Genomic DNA, 9,047 nt, shown 5'->3' on the forward strand with positions numbered 1-9,047 from the left:
AGGGGGAAGCCATTGTAATCCATAAGCTGTACACTGGAAATTTATATTCATTAAATAAAAGTTAAAAAAATAAAAATAAAAAAATAAAAATACAGAAAAATAAACACAATTAACTGTAACATTAAATTCCATTGTAATAACTTAAAAAATATAAGTTCGTTTCACTTTTGTTCTGTATAAAAATTATATTCCAGCATTTTTTTTGTCAATGGATTTGCCAACCGAACATCACTAAAACCATCAGAAAATCAAAGCCAAAATGGGAAAGGAAAAGGCTTATACCAACATTGTCATCATTGGACCCATAGATTCAGGCAAGTCCACCACTACTGACCATGTGATCTACAAATACGGTGGCACTGACAAAAGTGTTGGGGAATTTGAAGCTGGTATCTCCAGGAACAAGCAAATCCGTGAGCACGCCCTTCTGGCTACTACACTGAAATAACTCAATGTTAGAGTGAACAAAACAGATTCCACTGAGCCACCCTACAGCCAGAAGAGAAACGAGGAAATCGCTAAGGAAGTCAGCAACTAGTGATTTGCCACAGCCCTGACACAGTAGCATTTGTGTGAATTTCTGGTGAGAATGGTGACAACATGCTGAAGCCAAGTGCTAATCTACCTCGGTTCAAGGCACGGAAAGTCACCTGCAAAGATGACAATGCCACTGGAACCGCACTGCTTGAAGCCCTTGTCTGTGTCCTCCCACTCACCAGACCAACTGACAAGCCTTTGTGTTTGCTCCTACGACCTATTTACAAAACTATAGGTATAGTATAAGTACTGTCCTAGAGGGCCTATATGGCATGGTGGTAACCTTTGTTCAAGTCAATGTCACAGCTGAAGTGAAGTCTGTTGAAATGCAGCATGAAGCTGTGAGTGAAACTCTCCCTGGAGATAATGTGGGATGCAATGTCAAGAGCATATCTGTCCAAGATGTTCATCATGGAAATGTTGCTGAAGCCAGCAAAAGTGGCCCACTAGTAGAAGTGGCTGGCTCCATTGCTCAGGTGAAACAAAGTTTCTCAGTTAAAACGAAGCTAAATGAGAAAAAAAGTTAAATATTTAAAAATTTTAAAAAATTAAAATTTTGTTCCTGGTGAAAATTCTTTCCATTTTTTAAAGACAAAATTTCATAGTTCATTTAAGGTACTCCAGAAAGATCATTTGGAAACAAGAGAGAACATGTATTGAAGAAGGGGCTCAGATAGGATAGTATACCATCACCTGAAAGGTTGGTAAATATACTCTCACCGAACAAAAGCCAAGAAATTAATCTTCGAAAAGAAATCAGAGTAAAGATACAATGACCTTTGAAAACAGATGTTAACAGCTTTCCACATCATTAAGCATTTTATATAAAAATATTTTATTATAGTCAGGTCAGGAAAATGCATTTTGCACTTCTTAAAACTAAATTAGTATGAAATTTTTGCATTTTTAGGCAAATCATCTCATTTTTTTAAATGCAGGTATTCCTTGCTACGGCTTGAATATTTGTCTTCCCAGATCCCAAGAGTAGAGTCAGTGCAGTCCTAGTGTAATGGTACTTGGAGGGTGGTGACTTAATCCAATTATAGTGTTTGAGATAAACACCTCAGTAAAGTAAATGCATTATCAATTTTTAAAGCTAGGACTACTGCAGCATTGATTCCAGTTTTTGTCATCTACATAACTTAACAGACTGCTACTTGAAACTTTTTCTTAGTCTAAAAGCTAGTATTCTTGTAAACCAGGTGTGTATCTCCACATTTTATTCATTATATAATGTAGGAGATTAATGCACTTTAACATTATTTTCTGTTTTGCAGTACCCAGTGTAATTTTCAGATATCTAGTTCTAAACGGGGTAAGGATGAAGCTTTATAGGAACAGAGTTTTTATATGAAATAGATGTTAAGCTAATATAAATTCAAATTAGAATATTATATTTTATGAGATTAAATATAATCCTCATGATAGTCACAAAGAAAATAGCTACAGGAAATATAAAAAGTACAGATAAAAGAACTGAAATGTTCCTCAACTCAACATTAAACAGAAGAATAATGTAAGAACTAAGGGATACAAAAAGCTACCAGGTATGTGCAAAAACAGATCACAAAATGACCACAGTATCATCGGGTAGTAACCCATTTACTTTATATATAAACGGATTAGACTATGAAATCAAAAAGTAGATATTGGAATGATGCATTTAAAAACATGATTCTACTGTATGCAAAGTTGAGAGACTCAACTTTAGATCCAAAGACAAAAATATATTGAAAGTGAAAGGATGGAAAAAATATTCCATATAAATAGTAACCAGAGAATAACAGTGATTATATAAATATCAGGTAAAATCTATTTTAAATAAATATGTAAGAGAGAAACCAGAATATTAATAAATATTAATAATATTAATATTATTAAAAATTAAATATTCAATATGCTAAGAAGCAACAAGGAATATAAACATGTACACATTAATAATCATTCAAGTATATGTATGAAGCATTTATCAAATTGAAGAGAAGAAATCTTGCAATAATTATTGGAGACTTCAATAGACATTCTTAATAACAGAAAAAAAAACAGACACAAAATAAGAAATAAGCATGGAAAATAGCAGAAAGGGAGAGCCCACAAAACACAACACATCACACATAACTCTAACCAAGAACAATAGAACAGGCATTCTCCTCAAATGCACAGGAACCATTCTCCAGAATATATCATATATTAGGCAACAAATTAAGTTTAAATAGAGTTGAAAGGTAGATATCATACATATTGTCATCTCCAAAAATAATGGGACTAAGTTAGGAATCATTAACAAAAGAAAAACTAGAAAATTCACAAATTTTTGGAAAGTAAGCACATGTTTCTAACCTGTCAGTGGATCAAATAAGAAATAACAAGGGAACTTAGAAAAATACATTGAGATAAAGAAAAACTAAAATATAGCATATCAAAATTTATAAGACATAGCAGAATAATAATGAGAAAAATTCATAATTATAAATATTTCCATTTAGAATCAAGAAAGTGTGCAGGTACTGTGGTGTAGTGGGTAAAAGCCACTGCCTGTAGTGTCAGCATCCCATATGGGCGCCAGTTCAAATCCTGGCTGCTCCATTTCCCATCCAGCTCTTAGCTATGGCCTGGGAAAGCAGTAGAAGATGGTCCAAGTCCTTGGGCCTCTGAAACCACATGGGAGACCTGAAAGAACCTCAAGTTTCCTTGCTTTGGATCGGCCCAGCTCCAGCTGCTGTGGTCATTTGGGGAGTGAACCAGAGGATGGAAGTCTCAGTCTCTCTCTCTCCCTCTCTCTCCCTCTCTCTCCCTCTCGCTCCCTCTCTCTCCCTCTCCCTCTCCCTCGGCCTGTCTGTAACTATGCCTTTCAAATAAATAAATAAATCTTTAAAAATAAAAAAATTAAAATTTTAAAAAATCAAGAAAGCAAGATCGAAAAAGACAAATATCATGTTTTCTCTGATTGCAGCAGCTAATATAGAGTACAAAATACCCTTAATGCATATGAGTGAAATTACCATCTTACTGTTTACAGCCCTTGTCTATAGTCTTATGGAATAGTAATCCTCCCACTTTCCATTTGATGAACTCTTTACTTAGTGCAGAATTAAGTCTGATTATAACATAAATTAAAAATATGTTTTGGGAAAAACTAAAATAAAAGAAGGAAAGAAAGGAAAAAGAAGGAGGGATGGCAGTATCATTATATTCTTAGAATTGTATGTATGAAATATATGAAGTTTTCTCTCTGTATATTAATTTAAAAAAGAAAAAATCAAGAAAAATCACATCAATCACCTAACTTTATAACTTATGGATCTAGAAAGAGCAAGATAAACCTAAAGCAAGAATAGGGAAGATGATGAACATTAGGACTGACCCAAAGTAAAAGACAAAAAATTAGAGAAAAATCAACAAAACCAGAAGTAGCTTTTTGAAAAGATAAACAAAATTGGTTAGCTAAAATGACCAAGAAAGCCATGACAAATTACTAAAATCATAAATGAAAATGAGGACATTTTTTACCAATTCTACAGAACTAAAATGGATTGCAGGAGACTGTTATAAACAATCATATGCCAAAAAATGTAATAACCTAAATGAAATGGATTAATTTCCACAGAAACAAACCAAGAAAAAGCAAGATGAAATACAAAAATGTGAACATAGTTATAACTTCTAAGATTGAAACAGTAATTAAAAATCTGTCAGAATATGCCCTATATTTACAGCTTTGTCAGTGAATTCTGTAAAACATTTAAAGAGCTAACATCAATCTCTCCCAAGTTTATACAAAATTTTATGAGAAGGGAACACTCCCAAAACTCATACAATCAAAACATTTTCCTAATATCATAGAAACATCCCTCAAGAATACCAATGTAAAAATCTTCAAAATATACTTGAGAACCAAGGTGAGTGGCATATTCAAAAGCTGGACAGTAAGGGCAAATATCACAAGATATTAAAAAAATAAATAACAAGGCCGGCACCGTGGCTTAACAGGCTAATCCTCCGCCTAGCGGTACCAGCACACCAGGTTCTAGTCCCGGTTGGGGTGCCGGATTCTGTCGCGGTTGCCCCTCTTCCAGTCCAGCTCTCTGCTGTGGCCCGGGAAGGCAGTGGAGGATGGCCCAAGTCCTTAGGCCCTGCACCTGCATGGGAGACCAGGAGAAGCACCTGGCTCCTGGCTTCGGATCAGCGAGATGCGCTGGCCGCAGTGGCCATTGGAGGGTGAACCAACGGCAAAAAGGAAGACCTTTCTCTCTCTCTCTCTCTCTCTCACTATCCACTCTGCCTCTCAAAATAAATAAATAAATAAATTAAATTAAATTAAAAAAATAAATAACAAAACAAATAAATGCCTGTGTGTATCAGTATTGCTACAAATACATTTTTTGTGAAACACTGCTTTATCTTGGTCAAAATAATAATTAGGAATGTTTCATTATTATAGCTTAGATTTTATGAAAGAAAGCCAGGAAATATACCTTAGAGAATGAATTTTAAAAAATGGGGAAGGGCATCCCATGTTCATGATCAGAAGACTTAATATTGGTAAAATGTCAATGTTTTTGCTTTTTGGAGAAACAGTGTAATTCATCCTAAAATTCATGTGGAGTCTCAAGGGACCCCAAATAATACAAAGTAAACCTGACAATAAAAATAATCTGAGTTATTTACATTTTCTGATTTCAAAATCTACTAAGGAGTTATAGCAAGCAAAACAGAGAAGTAATGGCGTAGTGACAGATATTTGGACTAAAGGAATAGGGTAAATTGCACAGAAGTCAACCCTCACCTATATGGTTAAATGCTTGAATGTCAACAAGAAACCAATCAATATAAAAGGAGAGAATTTTCATTTAATGGTGCTAGGATGATATCCATATGCAAGCTAATAATGTTGGTTCATTACTCAAAACAATATACAAAATAGAAGTCAAAAATGGATGTATAGCCTAAATGGACTACTTAAAACCATAAACTCTGAGAAGAAAGAAATAACAAAAGCTTTACTACATTGATTGTGGCAATAGTTTCTTAGACAGCATATCAATTGTATAGGCAACAAAAGCAAAAGTAGACAAATGGATCCTATTTTTTTTTCTTAAATAGGTACATTCAGAGAAAATACCAAAAGAGCAAAAATCCATTCTAAGTATAGGAGAAAATTTACAAATTATTAATCTGTTAAGCAATCAAAATCCAGAACATACAGACAACTCCTAAATTCTACAATGGCAGCAACAAAACAACAACAAAAAACCCAAGCTGGTTAAAAAATGGAGTAAAGGTCTAGAATAGACATTCTCCAAATGTTCAGGAAAGACATAAAAAGATGTTCAAAATCACTAATCATTAGAGAAATGGAAATCAAAAGTACAGCGAATTATCATTTCATACCCATTAGAATGCTTTGCTGCTATTAAAAAAACTAAAAAACTTCAGGGGCCAAAGATGCTGTGGTACAGTGGGTTAAAGCCCAGCATCCCATATGAGTGCTGGTTCTAGTCCCCATTGCTGTTCTTCTATCCAGCTCTCTGCTATGGCCTGGGAAAGCAGTAGAAGATGGCCCAAGTCTTTGGCCCCTGCACCCACGTGGGAGGCCTGGAAGAAGCTCCTGGCTCCGGATCGGCTCAGCTCCGGCTGTTGCAGCCATTATTACCTCTCTCTGTAACTCTGCCTTTCAAGTAAATAAAACAACTCTAAAATAAAATAAAACAACTCTAAAATAAAATAAAACAACTCTAAAATAAAATAAAACAACTCTAAAATAAAACAACTCTAAAATAAAACAAAACAAAATAAAATAAAATAAAACAACTCTAAAATAAAATAAAATAAAACAACTCTAAAATAAAATAAAACAACTCTAAAATAAAACAACTCTAAAATAAAACAACTCTAAAATAAAACAACTCTAAAATAAAACAAAACAAAACAAAATAAACTTCAGAAAACAAGTTTGTCAAGGATATGGAGAAATTGGAGACTTCATACACTGTTGATGGGAATGCAAAGTGGTAAAACTGCTGTTGAAAATATTATGCTGATTTCTTAAAACATTTAACATGGAATTAGCATATGAACCAAAATTCTCACTTCTAGGCATACACCAAAAAATACTGAAAGCAGATTCTCAAAAAGCTATTCCACCCAAGGTATTAATGCCTGCTCTGGGTCTATGGTCTTTGAGAAGCACTACCATAAATACTGATGTTAAGTTATGAAGATGGTGAAGCTACTTATGCAATAAGGTGCTTCAATGCTTTCACAAATATGGAACAAGATATGACAGAACTTCTACTGCAGATGAATATGCAGTAAGATAAACTTTTAGATGTAGTGATAAGAGTTTCCTTGGTTCATACTTGTATAACCTGCCTTCATAAGGTATCTATTCCAGTGCTGTGCTTGCCCACACTCTGTACATGTCCATAAAAGAGAGGCTTAAAACTGTCCAGTTATTCACTTACATAAACCTGAATTCTTAAGGAAACATATCTTAACAACAAATATTTCCAAATCATATCAAAGATTCAAAGACATACTGTTTGATTTTGCATAAAATTTTGCAAAAAAAAAAAAAAAGCAATTTTAAATGAAACATCACCAGGAAGAATGTTTTAGGTTTTTACTATGCTTCTGAAGAAATGTAAGTGAATTTTCTACTTCACATTTCTGAAGATAACCTACTTTACAAAATAAGAAAAAAACCAACCACAGAAAAATAGTAATAAAAATATGGTGTTTAATGTAAACTCACTTGAAGTAATCTGGTAAACTTGACTCTATTTCTGCCTGTGTCTATGACTCATCACCCCATTACCAGCAAATTGTATTTTAAATCCTATATTACTCTCCTGAGGAAGAGCAAATGCAACAATAACTGCTCAGAAGAAAACCTATGAGGTAACATTGCCATTGTCTCTAATTGATAGCACTAAATTTTTTCCTACAAAAAAAAAATCTGTACAAAAAAGCACAGATTAAGCCACAATGCATATTTGCGTCACTCAAATTAGGCAAAATAAAACTCTTTATTCTCAAACATGGGGTCACAGTGAGATTTTTGTCCTAAATTCTTATAGTCAGCTATATTGTTTATGTCAAAATTGTATTCGTATAGTGTTTCCCTTGTTTCTGAAAACTACTGGAACTCCATGTTGCATTTCTTTGATAGCTTCTTCATTTCTTACTGTTCCGTCCAGAAAATATCGGGTTAGTGAGCAAATACAGACACCATAATAAAGAGAAGGACAAATATTATTAAGTGGTTCTTGGATCATTTTTAAGAAAAAAATAATTGTATATAAGCAGGTGCTATTTTCTTTATATTTTAGGATGAGTTTTTTTAAATATTTAATTTATACAAGTTTCATATATTTCATATACACAGATTTAGGAACATAGTGGCATTTACACCCCTACCCTCCCTCTTGCCCACACTCCAACCTTTCCTCCCCCTCCCTCTCACTTTCCCACTCCTAATTTTTACAAAGATATACTTTGTTTACTTAATGATTGTATAGTTAACCCTGCTCTAAGTAAAAAAGAGTTCAACAAACAGTATGAAGTGTCGAAAAAAAAAAAAAAAAAAAGAATTGTTCCTTAATGGAAGACAAATCAAATCTCAAAATGTCTCTATCACTCCCGTACATGACATTTCAGGTACTCTATTAGTTACCTCGAATCAGAGAAAACATGTTATCTGTCTTTCTGGAGCTGCCTCATTTCACTGTGCATAATGTTTCCAGTTGCATCCACCTTGTTGGAAAAGACATAACTTCAATTTTTTTTATAGCTGGGTAGTATTCCATTATGGTATATATACCATAATTTCTACTCAAAAGTTTATGGGCCCCTGGGTTAATCCCATACCTTAGCTATTGTGAATTGTGCTGCAATGGACAGGGGGCACAGATACCTCTTTCATATTATGATTTCTTTTGGTTTGGGTAAATTCCCAGGAGTGGGATGGCTGGGTCATATGGTAGGTCTATATTCAGATTTCTGAGCTATCGCCATACTGTCTTCCACAGTGACGTCACCAGTTTAAATTTTCACCAATAGTAGATTAAGGTACCTTTTTCCCAACATCCTTGCCAGCATTTATCATTTATTGATTTCTGTATGTGGGTCATTCTAACTGGAGTGAGGTGAAACCTCATTGTGGTTTTGATTTGCATTTCCTTGATGGCTTGTAATCCTGAACATTTTCTCAAATATCTGTTGGCCATTTGAATTTCTTCTCTAGAAAAATGCCTATTCAAGTCTATTGTCTATTTTTTAACTGGATTGTTTGTTTTGTTGTTGTTGAGTTTCTTGAAATCTTTATAGATTCTGGATATTTAAGCTTTTATTAGTTGCATGGTTTACAAATATTTTCTCCCATTCTGTTGGTTGCCTCTTCACTTTGCTGTTTCTTTTGCAGTACAGAAATTTCTCAGCCAGATGTATGTAATCCAATTTGTCAATTTTGGCTTTGATTGCCAGTGCTTCTGGGGTCTTTTCCAAGAAGT

At 33.9% G+C, this 9,047-nt stretch overlaps 1 pseudogene; it reads left to right on the top strand.

The window, feature by feature from the left end:
* Positions 1-259: 259 nt before the first annotated feature.
* On the top strand, positions 260-1,064 carry LOC133775792 (elongation factor 1-alpha 1-like; annotated as a pseudogene).
* The last annotated feature ends 7,983 nt before the right edge of the window (positions 1,065-9,047 follow it).

The sequence above is a fragment of the Lepus europaeus genome, chromosome 17 (assembly GCF_033115175.1).
Source record: "Lepus europaeus isolate LE1 chromosome 17, mLepTim1.pri, whole genome shotgun sequence".
Lineage (NCBI taxonomy): Eukaryota > Metazoa > Chordata > Mammalia > Lagomorpha > Leporidae > Lepus > Lepus europaeus.